The sequence below is a fragment of the Ornithorhynchus anatinus genome, chromosome 14 (assembly GCF_004115215.2).
Source record: "Ornithorhynchus anatinus isolate Pmale09 chromosome 14, mOrnAna1.pri.v4, whole genome shotgun sequence".
Lineage (NCBI taxonomy): Eukaryota > Metazoa > Chordata > Mammalia > Monotremata > Ornithorhynchidae > Ornithorhynchus > Ornithorhynchus anatinus.
In genome coordinates this window covers 28,051,443-28,066,304 of record NC_041741.1, presented here as the reverse complement: position 1 = coordinate 28,066,304, position 14,862 = coordinate 28,051,443, and the positions used below count along the sequence as shown (strand labels likewise).

The following is a 14,862-nucleotide window of genomic DNA, read 5'->3' as shown; positions in this document are numbered from 1 at the left end:
GAGTGCGATAGAATAGAGTTGGTAGATCGGATTCCCACTTTCAAGGAGCTTGCAATCTAGTGATAATAATTGTATTCGTTAAGTGCTCCGTGCCAAGCGCTGTGCTAGATAATCATGTCAGACACAGTTTCTGTCCCACAAGGGATCCGCTGGCTAAGTACGAGGCCAGAACAGGTATCCCAACTTTCCACCTAGTAACTCACTGGGGACCTAGGAAGGAGAAGCTGTAGATACCAAGCCCCTTATTTCTAAGTTATCTTCCTCCTCCTTCCCACCCATTGACCCCACTGCATCCCATTAGGAATGTACTCCTAATTACTCCTAATTATTGCACCCTTGGCTCTTGTCCTTGGAAGTGCTTCATGTGACACACTCAGGTCTTTTTCAAAATGACTGGAAATTAAACTCTCTTTATGGCCTATGTTGAATTGATTCCATCTAGAAAATACTGCAAGGGAGCTACTAGTCCACTCTGGAACTCCCCCGTTCTAGACTGTGAGCCAGTGATTGGGTAGAGATTGTCGCTATTTGTTGCTGAATTGTACTTTCCAAGGGCTTAGTACAGCGAGTGAATGAACTTCCTTTGTAGTCTCCTGTTGAAGCACAGGTCAAAGCATATAGTGAGGTAGCTATTGTTGCCTCTAATAAATTCAAGAACAATCTTATTTTTTGTACGTTTACTGCGTGCAGAGCAGTCAACTAAGTGCTTGGGAGAGCAGAGTGTAACAGAGCTGATAGACATGTTCTCTGCCGACAGCAAGCTTACAGTCTAGGGGAAATGAAACAAAAGACGATGGTACGAAGTAAAGGAGTAAAGGAATGGCAGGAGAGGGTTGGTGTGGATGGGAGAGGGAGAGAGAAATTGCAATTTGCTCTGCAACAGGTCTACATCTGGAAGCATTTGATTTATAAGCATGAAGAAGGATCACTTCATTTCGGGACTTTTTCTTCCCAAAACTTCAAAATGTTATCACAAACTTTCATCTTCAGCACATAAATGTGAGGTAAGTAGGAGCCAGGAAAATATTCTCATTTTATTTATTCATAAAATAAAGGGCAGAGAAGGGAACTGGTGTCAGAACTGAATAAGAACCCAGTTTTCACATTTAGCTATTCTATTGGACTTCCGTGTCTGATGTCACTGATCTGAGCCTTGATTGAAAGACATATTTTAAGCATAAATATATTAATCTCAGTTGTCTAAACCAGAGGCTTGCAAACCCCTGGGTACTCTTCAAGTCTTTCAAGTACTCTTCAAGTTGTAGGGAAGATCTGTGGCTATACAGACTGTAAATATTTATAGCCAGGGAACACGCCTATCAAATCTGTTATATTGTACTCTCCTAAATGCTTAGTGGAGTGCTCTGCATACAGTAAGCACTAAATCCCATTGATTGATTCATTCATTATGACAAGTGATAGGGAGATTGTGTGAACTTCACTTTAAAGTTACAAGAAATATATGTCTTTGTTGTTCATCACCTGATTATTGTTCCTGCTCAACACTCTGCTCACTGTGTGAGAGTGAGAGAGCGAGAGAGTGTCAGAGAGAGGAGAGAGGGAGAGAGAAAGAAAGAGAGAGTGAGAGGAAGAAAGAGAGAAAGTGTGTTAGTGATGACACTGTGGATTAGAGAAAGAATGTGAGGTCGAGTTGGATGTAGGAGGACTTGGATGAAGGTGTCCTTAAGGAGGAGTCTTATTATTGGGGAGTATGGGGTGATATTTTAGATGAAATCTAGAGAATACAAGGTAATAGATTCTTAAAAAGGTTGAAATCTCCTGATATCACAAAAAGGTGTTTCTCATAGATAAAAGCTGCTTAAGAGTGCTTGGGACACTGTATCGGAAGGAATAGGGTTTAGTACATCGCTCTACACACACATAGTAAGCGCTCAATAAATACTATTGAATGAATGAATGAATGAACACATAATAATAATAATAATAATGTTGGTATTTGTTAAGCGCTTCCTATGTGCCAAGCACTGTTCTAAGCGCTGGGGTAGACACAGGGGAATCAGGTTGTCCCACATGGGGCTCACAGTCTTAGTCCCCATTTTACAGATGAGGTAACTGAGGCACAGAGAAGTTAAGTGACTTGCCCACAGTCACAGTTGACAAATGGCAGAGCTGGGATTCGAACTCATGACCTCTGACTCCAAAGCCCATGCTCTTTCCACTGAGCCACGGTGCTCAATAAGTACCATTGATGGTGATATATTGTAAAACTCCTCAGTAAACCTGCCAACTAAAAAGTGAAATTATCTTCATATCTATTTATACATATGATTTTAACTATATTTCTAAACAAGTCCATATGGTTTAGTGTGAATTAGTTACAGGGTATGCTTGCAATAATTTCTGAAGCAGAATTAAGAATCCAAGGGAAGTGTTAATGTATCCTGTGGCTAGAACCCTAGAAAACCAGTAACACGGTGTTTAACCTAGTCTGCGAAGAGTTCGTTGATCCTGTTTATTTAGAAAAAAGAGAAGAGAACAACAGTGAATAGCTGAGATGAATATAGAGCCCTTTTAAACCACAAAGAGTAAAATAGCTGACATCTAAAGTTTTGGATTACAGGGTGTTTAAGAGGTACTGTAAAATGCAATCCAATTGGAGTTGATATCATGTAGTTGTGGACCAATGTGCCTAAATGGTGTTGAAAAACATATGAAAGCAATTGAAAATTTAAAATACTCTTGAAAAAGCTAGGCAAAATCTTATATAGTCAACTTTCATTGATCTGGGGATTAATCTCCAGTTCAAGCACTATTCACGTCCTTTCTCCTCTCTGCCTTTTGGCCACTTTGGTACTCAATAACGGAGCAGAGAAAGAGTAATGGAATCAAATTCAATTCCACAAATTTTGTTATTTGTTAGTAGGCAAAATATTTAGTGCAGAGAAGATTGAGACTAATGAATTAGATGAAATTTTTGGCTTATTTGGTAATTTCATTTTATCATGCTGACATGTACCCTAGCAGAGACAAAGAAGAGTTTGAAAAACATTCCAGTGGAATTAAAGCGTAATCCCGAGTGAGAAAGCCAACTGTGTGTCATCAAATCCACTGGGGTTAGTGAAGTTGGAAATGAGTTGGGATTTTGAAAACACTATTTGGCAGAAATTTAGGTTTACAAGAGCTCCGGATAAACATTAAGATTATTATTATTAATATTACATAATAATACTAATAATTACACATATTAAGCACTTACCATGTTCCAAGTACTGTACCTAAGCACTGGGGTACATAAAATACAATCAGATCAGACGCAGTCTCTCTTCCACATGGGGTTCATAGTCTAAGTAGGAGGGATACTGGAATTAAATTCCCATTTTTTGAGATGAGGATATTGAGGCACCCAGAAATTAAGTGACTTGACCAAGTTTACACAGTTCCAAATAGCGGAGCCGGGATTGGAACACTTTGGGCTTTTGGTATTCACCCCGCCCTCAGCCCCATAGTACTTGTGTACAGATCTGTAAATTATTTATATTAATGTCTGTCTTCCCCTCTAGACCGAAAACTCATTGTGGGTAGGGAACATGCTCATCAACTCTCTTGTAATGTACTCTACCAAGCACTCAGCACTATGCTCTGCAAACAGTAGGAACTTAAGGAGAAAGAAAAAGACAAAACAAAAAAAGTCAGGTCCTCTTTTCCAGTCAGAGGAACAGAATGAGAAAATACCAGTTATATTGCCTCATCTTTTTGCTGGTGACTGTCAGAAATTCTCAAACAAAATCTTAGCCTTAATCTTTTCACCTTAATAAAATAATGATAATAATCACTGTGGCATTTGTTAAACGCTTACTCTGTGCCAGGCACTGTACTGAGTGTTGGGGTGGATATAAGCAAAATGGATTGGACAAAGTCCCTGTCCCACATGGTGCTCACAGTCTCAATCTCCATTTTACCAGATGAGGTAACGGAGGCACAGAGAAGTGACTTGCCCAAGGTCACACTTCCAAGTGGCAGAGCTGGATTAGAGCCCACGACCTTGTGACTCCCAGGCCCGTGCTCCTTCTCTACACATTAACCCAACACTCCAAACCTGCAGTCCCATTTGTTTCCTGAACTTCAGATCATGCTTGCTAAATCCTCGAGGTATACAAATCCACTTTAAATCTTCCTTTCTTTCTTAACATGGTTCCCTTTCTGTACCACTTCTTCAGTCATTAATGTTGCCCCCAATGGGAAAGTGTATCCATTTTGATGCAACAGCACTGAAATCTGAGGATCTGTGCCTCTGCCCAAACACTGGCCTTCTGTTTTCCTCACTACGCATTCAAACATCCCGAGGTTGGTCTATATTTGAGGCTTCCGCCAGGTTAACAGCTATTTTGCTTGCCTTTAGGGTTTAATATCGCCACCCAGTCAATCCAATTTAAAGCATCTTCTTCGCAAGTTCACCTCCCAGCTGCTAGAGCACACTAGTCGATCGTATCTATTGAGCGCTCACAGGGGGCAGAGCACTGCACCAAGCACTTGGGAGAGTACAGTATAACAATAAACAGACTCATTCCCTGCTCCGCAGCGTGGCTCAGTGGAAAGAGCCCGGGCTTGGGAGTCAGAGGTCATGAGTTCGAATCCCGGCTCTGCCACTTGTCAGCTGTGTGACTGTGGGCAAGTCACTTCACTTCTCTGTGCCTCAGTTACCTCATCTGTAAAATGGGGATTGACTGTGAGCCTCACGTGGGACAAGCTGATGACCCTGTATCTCCCCCAGCACTTAGAACAGTGCTCGGCACATAGTAAGCGCTTAAAAAATACCAACATTATTATTATTATTAGAGGGGGAGACAGACATTAATATAAATAAGTTACCGACATGTACAGTACTGTACTCTCCCAAGAGCTCAGTACAGTGCTCTGCACAAAGTAAGCGCTCAATCAACTGAATGAATGAATAAGTGCTGTTGGGTGGGTTTGGGGGATAGGGAGCAAGTCAGGGTGACGCAGAAGGGAGTGGGAAAAGAGGAAAGGAAGGCTTAGTCAGGGAAGGCCTCTTGGAGGAGATGTGCCTTCAATAAGGCTTTGAAGAGGGGGGAGACTAATGGGTATGGGGATTACACACCCATTCTGACTGCTTCATGCGCATTGTGGGGTCGTGACAAAACTGTTTTCAACAACCCTCTGTATCTCCAACCTTCACCTCGAGCTGGGTTTTGCCAGGCCCATCCAATGGCCAAAGAACACAGGTGCACAGCAGCGGCAAGACCACCACTCCAAGGAGCACACCCGACCCAACTCCCCGTGCCCTTTTAGAGATGTAGGCTTGTTTTCCTTTTCTGAAGCGAGGGATATTTTCTTACAAAATTTAACCACAAGCAGCCATTTCAGGAGGAAAAAACTGAATTTAAAAACCAGGTTTGAGAATTCCCCGCTGACACCCCAAAATAAACTGACAGCTCATTGCCGAGTGCTCCAAAAGCCCATTTGTGCTGAGATCACAACTTGTCTCTCAGCTCAACCCTGAATTCTTTTGTCCTAAGGGATACACATTTTGTACAGAAGCGGGAAGGGGGTGAAGCCTTTGTTTCGCAACTTAACACAATTTTATTCCCTTAACATACTCATCTTCTGGATCGGATATGAGAGAATGGCAAACTCAAACATTTTCACTGAACCCTCAGTGATGGTGCTAATAGTTCCATTAAGTGAGATCATCAAAGCAATTGTTTCCAACCTCTGCCAGTTGTTACATCTGACAACCAAAAAAACTAAATCCAGCTCTGAATCCTTACAGCACACTCTATTTTGAGTTAATTCTTCGAAACCAGCCCTCACATTCAGCTTCATCAGAACACAAGGCCTGTTTACTTTGGAAAGTAGGTCACACAAAATGCATTATACATGCACTACCACCCATTAGCTTATACATGCTCTCTCTAATTAGTTCAGCACCTACTTAGCAGTGGAGGTCAAAATCGGGTAATGGTGTAAAATGGGGCAGATTTCAGAACCGGTACCTTTTCCGGGTGAGTCATGGAAGGAAAGGCTAAGAAACATAGTCTGATCTAATCCTGATTGTGTAGTAGAAATGGCAAGAAGAGGGTGTGTCACCACTTCAGAGTTTACAATCTCTAAAACAGCCATCGAATCAAAGAACTATAAAAGCGATATCAGAAGCCGTTTTCTGAGTTGACTCTGTTCTTCCTGACTAAACCATCCTATAAGGGACAATCTGTCTCAGTCAGCAAATAAGACAGTTCACTTTGACATTTAATTAATCAACAGGATCCTGGTGAAAAGTTCTTAAAATCCACCCTGAACCCCTCATTCTAAAATGATAATCATTTCTTGAGGTTGCCTGTGTCCTGAATTCTTCAGAAATGCCCCTGCTCAGTAATTAAACCTATGTAGATAACAAATGCTTATCCCCACAACATCTATATACGTATGTAGAATTTATTTATTCATATTCATGTCTGTATCCCCCTCTAGTCTGTAAACTCGTTGTGGGCAGGGAACATTTCTACTGAAGGTTATATGGTTCTCTACCAAATGCTTAGTACGTGACCCGCGCACAGTAAGTGCTCAATGGACCGATTGATTGATAAAACCCAGGAAACTCCACTGTAGTGCATTCTCCTAAGTGCTCAGTTCAGTATTCTGCACAAGTAAAAATGCTCAACAAATACCACTGATTAATTTATTTGAAACCAGGAGTTGAAAGGAACACAGAAAACTTCTTTGACTCCAGGTACTTCTTTTCTCACTTCTGACGTGAGGGAATGATTCACCTTACATTCTTCATTACAACAAGATTCACTGTTCCTTGCCTGGTCTGCTAAAACATATTTTAATTTGGAATCACACTGTCATTCGAGTTAGCTCCAACTTGGAGACTACAGCAGTGACTACACATTATAAATTACAAATAAATATCACCCATTGTCCAGCCCACTTAGAAGTAATAAGGTTTGCAATTTAGCACCAGCTCTCTTCATCAAATACTTTTACGTCAACTGAAATGACCATTAGAGTGCACCCGGATAGGATCATTTTCCCATTAAATCTGATTTAGAAAGTCTCAGATTTTCTGTAGAGACTGAAAACATTTGAACTTCCCCTGAGCAACCACTCTGAATATGATAATGGAGAAAAAAAATATAATAAAACCAACCAACTGGATGATACTAGGACTATTTTGCCATACTAGCCAGCGACTTCAATTCCATCACAGCCTAAAAGCAACTTCCCTTTTTGGGAAGCTAAAACTAAGACCATAAAACCACAGTAAATTAGTCAAGTTTCATTCAGCTTAGAGGTTCAAGTTTCATTTTAGGTTTGAGCCTTTTCCAAAGCGAAACTGTCAACCTTCAGCTTACATTTTATGTGCATTTTCCCGAAACTTAAAACCATGTGAAACTTGACTGGATCAGGGCCATGAATTCTGCTGATAGTCTGGAGGCAAAAGGGAATATTTGCTGCAGTGTACTGTAGAGAATAGAGAAGTGGACTTAATGTTCTGTGGAGAATAGAAAAGTGGACTAAATGTTGGGAGCACTGGCTTTTATTTCTAGTACACTCGCTCATTTAATTCATCCTACAAGATGAACATGGAATATGCCAACCTTCTCACTGTACCTCTATCTCATCTATCTCGCCACCAACCTCCTGTCAACATCCTAATTCTGGACTGGAACATCCTCCCTCCTCATATCAGACAACTGTCCTCCCCCATTTCAAAATCTTATTGAAGGCACATCTCTTCCACGGAGTCTTTCCCGGCTAAGCCTTCCTCTCCTCTTCCCTCACTCCCTTCTGGCCGCTCTTACTTGTTCCTTCATTCATCCTCCCTCCCATCCCCAAAGCACATATGAATATATCTGAATGCATCTGTAATTTATCTATTTATTCATATTAATATCTCTTTTCCCCTCTAGACTGTGTGCTCGTTATGGGCAGGAATGTGCCTGCTTTTTGTTACACTGTACTCTCCCAAGCGCTTAGTTCAATCCTTTGCACACAGTGAGCGCTCAATAAATACAATGGAATGAATTAATTGTTTGTATTTTTTAATCAATCAAAAAATTATTGATTATCATCATCAAAATCATCATCACTACTGTGAAATGACGGAGGTAGTGCTTCTTCAACAAAGGGTTAAGATCTCCACAGGCAGGAATAGAAGGGATATGAATAAGGGTGATGGACAGGCTACCCTTGTTATTACTTAACGTATATTCTTTTCCTTCCATTTACTTAGTACTGTGTGCAGAACACTGTACTAAGCACTGGCAAAGAGTACACGGAAGGAATAGTATATACGAATATCAAAATCAGGCTAGCTGATGCTTACGAATATTTTTTCACAATTTATAAAGTCTTCTTTTTACCTACCAATTCAAGTACAGGTTAAGGGTAATTGTTAATGAATTGTACATCGCCTTGATTCTATTTAGTTGCCATTGTTTTTACGAGATGTTCTTCCCCTTGACTCTCTTTATTGCCATTGTTCTTGTCTGTCCGTCTCCCCGATTAGAGTGTAAGCCCGTCAAACGGCAGGGACTGTCTCTATCTGTTGCCGACTTGTTCATCCCAAGCGCTTAGTACAGTGCTCTGCACATAGCAAGCGCTCAATAAATACTATTGAATGAATGGGTAACTGAATATGCATTGATGCCTGAATCAATCAGACGTATTTTACAGGAAAATAAGAGATTTTGTGTCATGTGAAGAATGTTAACTACGGAATCTGTCTGTTCATATCGAAGGCCGCTAATTCTTCTAAAAAGTAGTCAATATAGTACCGGGAATACTCACAGTGTTCAGAGTACCGTACTAAGTGTTTGGGAGTGCACAACAGAGTAGTAGACATGATCCCTGAACTCAAAGAGTTTACATTATAGGGGATATGAATTCATAATTCTAGTATAGTCAATTCTCATAGTAGCCAACACCCCATTTAAACTTCATTTTTAAGAACATTTCGAAGTGTCTGTGCATGTGTGTTCCCAAATGAACTTGAGTCAATCTTAGAATAGCAGTTTTCACATGAACAAATGCAAATGTAGGCTCCAAGAGATTTATTGAATGAAGAGTTGAAAGTAGTTTATGTTTCAGAAATAACTCAGGGGGCATCTCACTCTAGAACTGATCTGCCAGCAACCTGCCACCTACAGCAGCAAAACCACAAATAAAGACTAAGGTGGAACAGGATATGGATTCTCTTCACTACTCGGAACAGAGCACAGTGGGTGACAGACAAACCTGACAGTATATAAAGAGTTGTCCTTTGTATTAAAAACACAATACTATTGATGGCAAAATTCTTCTACGAGTGCAGGTGTAGCTAAAAAGGCAAAGGCAGGACCCAAAGTCCCGGAAATACCGTGTACACACAAAGGCTGCCGCTGGTCGGACTGTTGTACTGAGAAACACTATAGCCTAGTGACAAGAGCCCCGGCTTGGGACTCAGAGGATGTGGGTTCTAATCCCCCTCCCACTTGTCTGCTGTGTGACCTCGGACAAGTCACTTCACTTCTCTATGCATCAGTTACCTCATCTGTAAAATGGGTTGAGACTGTAAGCCCCACGTGGGGCAGGAACTGTGTCCAATACGATTTGCTTGCATGCAACCATTACAGTGCTTAACACCATTCTCATTACTATTACTATATCTTCGGAGAATGACTTGGATTCAGCTGTAAGAAATCCATGGCACCTAGGGAAAATCGAAAGCACACCTTCCCAATCCCTTTAGGAATTGCTGAAATCAGAAAAGGGGATTGGAAATAGGTTAACTTGCAATATTTTAAAATAAGTCCAGAAGCCAAGGTTCTGGTAGGGAAGCTGGGATGGGAGCTAGAGACCCCGAGGGCCAGGACGGGGAGGGCAGTATGGAGGGGAGGTAGAGACTTGGGGATCATATATAATTAAGGGCCAGATAATCCTGTTTTTATTGTGTTTTTAAAATCTGAGTGTTACCACAAAAAACCTGTTATGTACCTGGAACTGACTTTTCCAAATGTTAATCAAATTTAATATTGCAACCACATTCTAAAAGCAAGAGATGAAAACTCCAAAACATTGAGTTGTCTACTAAGTATGTTGATGGCCGTCTCAAGAGAAAAAACGACAACGTTCCTCACACCTTCCCACAGAAATGCCAAAATATAAGCATAGATTTCCAAAATCATTCAGCTACATCCATTACACTTGTCTTATTTCTATCCTTGACCACCACTTACATGACGAGACCAATTCTTATTTTTCAGCTATCATTTCTGCACTCTGCAAATCAAAATTTCAAGTCTTCAGGCCTGCTTACTGATTAAGATGAGGTTTGAAACATCTTCATTTATATTCAATCAAGTAATGACTGGCAGCTGCCAGCTAGTCTTGGGTCAAAAATAGGTCAATAGCCGTCACACATAACGCCTAAGGAGGAGTAAAATCCTTGTCAGCACTCCCAATGGTTCTCTGTCTCCAAAATTTGCTATGGGCTTTTAACTCCAAAATAAACCGAGCGAGGAAGTTATCACACTCGATGTGTTTTAGAGAGCCCGTGGGTATGGTATATTTCTCATTTAGGTTTTCTAATCTAATCTAGGCTACAATCAACTCTTCCACGAGTCAGAGACCTAAGAGTTTCTTTAGGTTACATTTCCAACAATCTATAAAACACTTGTGAATTATGTCATTTAAGCTCCATAGTTCCAAAGCCTTGGGATTTAAAGAGTTGTATCAATGCTCCCAAGCCAAAGTACTAAATTGGATTTCTTAAAGGCCATCCCGACTCATTAAGGGTAATGGAATTCTAGGAATCTTTCCCATAGCCAGAAAGTAGCCAACTCATCTACTGGCAGACTCTGACGTACTGACCCGTGCCCCGCAGACGGAGGAACTCGGGTTTCAGGTACCTGGGTCTCCTGTGTGTCAGCTTCCCTGTCCATGATGTACCAGTCATGAGAGTTAGAATGGGGGCGCAAAGGGAGGGGTGGTATTGGTGGTGATGGAATGCCTCAAATTTGAGCACCCTGCTGAAATTCCATAAAAAATCCTATATTGGGTCGTATTTGAGTTAGAACCGAACTGTATATGAGTTAGAATCTGTATTGTACTTTCCAAGCACCTAGTATAATGCTCTGCACACAGTAAGCTCTCAATAAATACGATTAATAATAATAATAATAATGTTGGCATTTGTAAAGCGCTTACTATGTGCAGAGCACTGTTCTAAGCGCTGGGGTAGATACAGAGTCATCAGGTTGTCCCACGTGAGGCTCCCATTTAATCCCCATTTTACAGATGAGGTAACTGAGGCACAGAGAAGTTAAGTGACTTGCCCACAGTCATACAGCTGACAAGTGGCAGAGCTAGGATTCGAACTCATGACCTCAGACTCCCAAGCCCAGGCTCGAATGAACTGGAAAAAAGACTTTTTAGCATACTAAAAACATTTGGACTCTATCACCACATCCTCTTAGCCTGTCACATGCACTTTTTTTTAGGGTATTTGTTAAAATGCTTATTATGCCCCAAGCGCTGTACTAAGCACTGGGGTAGAAATAAGGTAATAATAATGATGATATTTGTTCATCACTTCCTATGTGCCAAGCACTATTCTAAGTGCTGGGGGCGATACAAGGAAATCAGGTTGTCCCACAAGGGGGGCACAATCTTTAATTCCCATTTTACAGATGAGGGAACCGAGGCACAGGGAAATTAAGTGACTCGCCCAAAGTCACTCAGCTGACAAGTGGCGGAGCCGGGATTAGAACCCATGACCTCTGACTCCCAAGCCACGCTCTTTCCATTGAGCCACGTAATAAGATTGGACATATTCTACATTCCACATGGGACTCACTGGCTTAATCCTCATTGTACAGGTGAAGTAAATGAAGCACAGAGAAGATAAGTGACTTGCCCAAGGTCGCACAGCAGGCAAGTGGCAGAGCCAGGATAGGAACTCAGGTCCTGCTCTATCCACTAGGCGACACTGCTCGAATTCCTACCCTCAAAGCAGTTTCAAAACTGCCTAAACTCCACGCAGCTTAGAAATTGTATTTTTTTCACCCAGTCTTCATTTTTTGTTCCCCTTCCCCTCTCTCTGCTTTTCTCCTGATGTTCTCTTCCTGCCGCGCTCCTCCTCACTGTTGCCGCCTCTGTTTCTCGTGAATGTCCGTGCCCCACTTTCAAATGTGGTGGCTTTGGACGTTCTCTATCTCCTGTACCTATGTGTACATCCCTCTCCTACCTTACCTCACTGCTTTCCTACCACAACCCAGCCCACACTTGGCTCCTGTAATGGCAACCAATCCACTGTACCTCGATCTCCTCCATCGCGCCGCCAACCTCTCGTCCACGTCCTGCCTCTCGCCTGGAACTCCCTCCCTCTTCATATCCAACTCTCCCCACCTTTAAAACCTTATTGACAGCACTCCTCCAAAATGCCCTCCCTGACTGAGCCCCCATATCCTCTTCTCCCACTCCCTGGGGAGTGTTGCCCTGCACTCGGATTTGCATCTTTTATTCCACCCCGCAGCACCTATGTAGACGTCTATAATTTATTTGTTTATACTAATGTCTGTCTCCCTCCGGACCATAAATTCCCGTAGGCAGGGAACATCTACCAACTCTGTCATATTGTACTCTATCAGATCAAATGGGAAGCAGCGGGGCTCAGTGGAAAGAGCCCGGGCTTCGGAGTCAGAGGTCATGGGTTCGACTCCCGGCTCTGCCACTTGTCAGCTGTGGGACTGTGGGCGAGTCACTTCGCTTCTCTGGGCCTCAGTGACCTCATCCGTCAAATGGGGATTAACTGTGAGCCTCACGAGGGACAACCTGATGACCCTGTATCCACCCCAGCGCTTAGAACAGTGCTCTGCGCATAGTAAGCGCTTAGATACCGACATTATTAAATGCTTAGTACAGTGCTCTGCACGCAGTAAATGCTCAGTAAATACGACCGACTGATCTATGTCCATGAGGTCTCCTCATCTCTGAGTTTGTGTGAGTCTGCGTTTCAAGGTATTTATACTCCTTCACGTATAAGAACCGGAGAAGCAGCGTGGCCTACTGGCTAGGCCATGGGTCTGATAGTCAGAAGGACTTGGGTTCTAATCCCAGCTCCACCACTTGTCTGCTCTGTGACCTTGGGCAAGTCGCTTAACATCTCTGAGACTCAGTTACCTCACCTGAAAAATGGGGATTAAGACTGTGAGCTCCAAGTGGAGAAGCAGCGTGGCGCAGTGGAAAGAGCATGGGCTTTGGAGTCAGGGCTCATGAGTTCGAATCCCAGCTCTGCCACTTGTCAGCTGTGTGACTCTGGGCAAGTCACTTAACTTCTCTGTGCCTCAGTTCCCTCATCTGTAAAATGGGGATTAAGACTGTGAGCCCCACGTGGGACAACCTGATTCCCCTATGTCTACCCCAGCGCTTAGAACAGTGCTCTGCACATAGTAAGCGCTTAACAAATACCAACATTATTAAGTGGAACAGGGACTGTGTCCAACCCGATTAGTCTGTATCTATCCTAGCGCTTAGTACAGTGCCTGTCACATAGTAATCACTTAGATACCATAAAAACCCCCAAAATGAAACAAAACTATACCTATAGGCAGTTGTCCTTGAGGGGTTGTGGATTCCCTGTACGTTTTTCTATTATGTGCATGTTCCAACATATATATGCTTGTAATAAGAATAATAATGGTATATGTTAAGTGCTTAATATGTCTCAGGCACTGTTCTAAGCGCTGGGGTAGATCAAGGTAATCAAGTTGTCCCACTTGGGGCTCACAGTCTTAATCCCCATTTTGCAGATGCGGTAACTGAGGCACAGAGAAGTGAAGTGACTCTCCCCAAGTCTCACAGCTGACAAGTGGCAGAGGCAGGATTAGAACCCACGACCCCTGACTCCCAAGCCCGGGCTCTTTCCACTAAGTCACACTTCACGTATGCTTGTATGTGGACGATTAGGTGAGGGGAGAGAAGATGAAGTGTGCCTAACGGGGTTTTGCTGACAAGGTCCAGAGAGCACTCTGCCGACTCTGCCCGGTCAAATTGGGCAAAGGGCACAGCAACAAAATCATCAAGGCAAGGGAGGCGGCACTAGAAGACAGTCAGCCGATCGTATTCACTGAGCACTTACCGTGTGCAGAGCCCCGTACTAAGTGCTTGGGAGAGTACAACATCACGGACACATTCCCTGCCCTCCGTGAGCTTACAGTCTAGAGGACTGGAAGACAGGAGAGGAGAGAAGGGCTCAGATGACTCCTCATGACCCAATCCTAGTGATTAGTCACCCAGCCAATCAATCGATCATATTTATTGAGTGCTTACTGTGCGCAAAGCCCTGTACTAAGTGCTTGGGAGAATATAATACTGAAGAATTAGCAGACCCATCCCCTGCCCATGACAAGCTTGCAGTCTAGGGGGGAGCTTACAGTCTACGGTCTAGTTGGTGACCTTCACACCCCTTCCCCCGTGGCTCTTCGGGGGCGGTGTAGGTTTACGTTCAGCACGAGCAGCGTGGCTCGGTGGAAAGAGCCCGGGCTTGGGAGTCAGAGGTCATGGTTCGAATCCCGGCTCTGCCACCTGTCAGCTGTGGGACTGTGGGCAAATCACTTCACTTCTCTGTGCCCCAGTTCCCTCATCTGTAAAATGTGGATGAAGACTGTGAGCCTCACGTGGGACGACCTGATTACCCTGTATCTACCCCGGCGCTTAGAACAGTGCTCTGCACCTAGTAAGCGCTTAACAAATACCAACATTATTATTATCACAACTGATGGGCTTCCACTGGTCTGTTGACTGGTCAATTGGGATCATAGGCTCACGCACCTCTGCCAGAGAATCCCATCCCGTCAAGTAGTTTACGGGAGGCTCCAGAACTAATTTAATCAGCCC

General features: G+C 43.0%; 1 protein-coding gene across 1 annotated transcript in view; it reads right to left on the bottom strand.

Annotated features, from left to right (window-relative positions):
- The window catches only part of TMTC2 (transmembrane O-mannosyltransferase targeting cadherins 2), a 342,425-nt gene that overhangs the window by 149,863 nt on the left and 177,700 nt on the right, over positions 1 to 14,862 (bottom strand). The window lies entirely within an intron of this gene.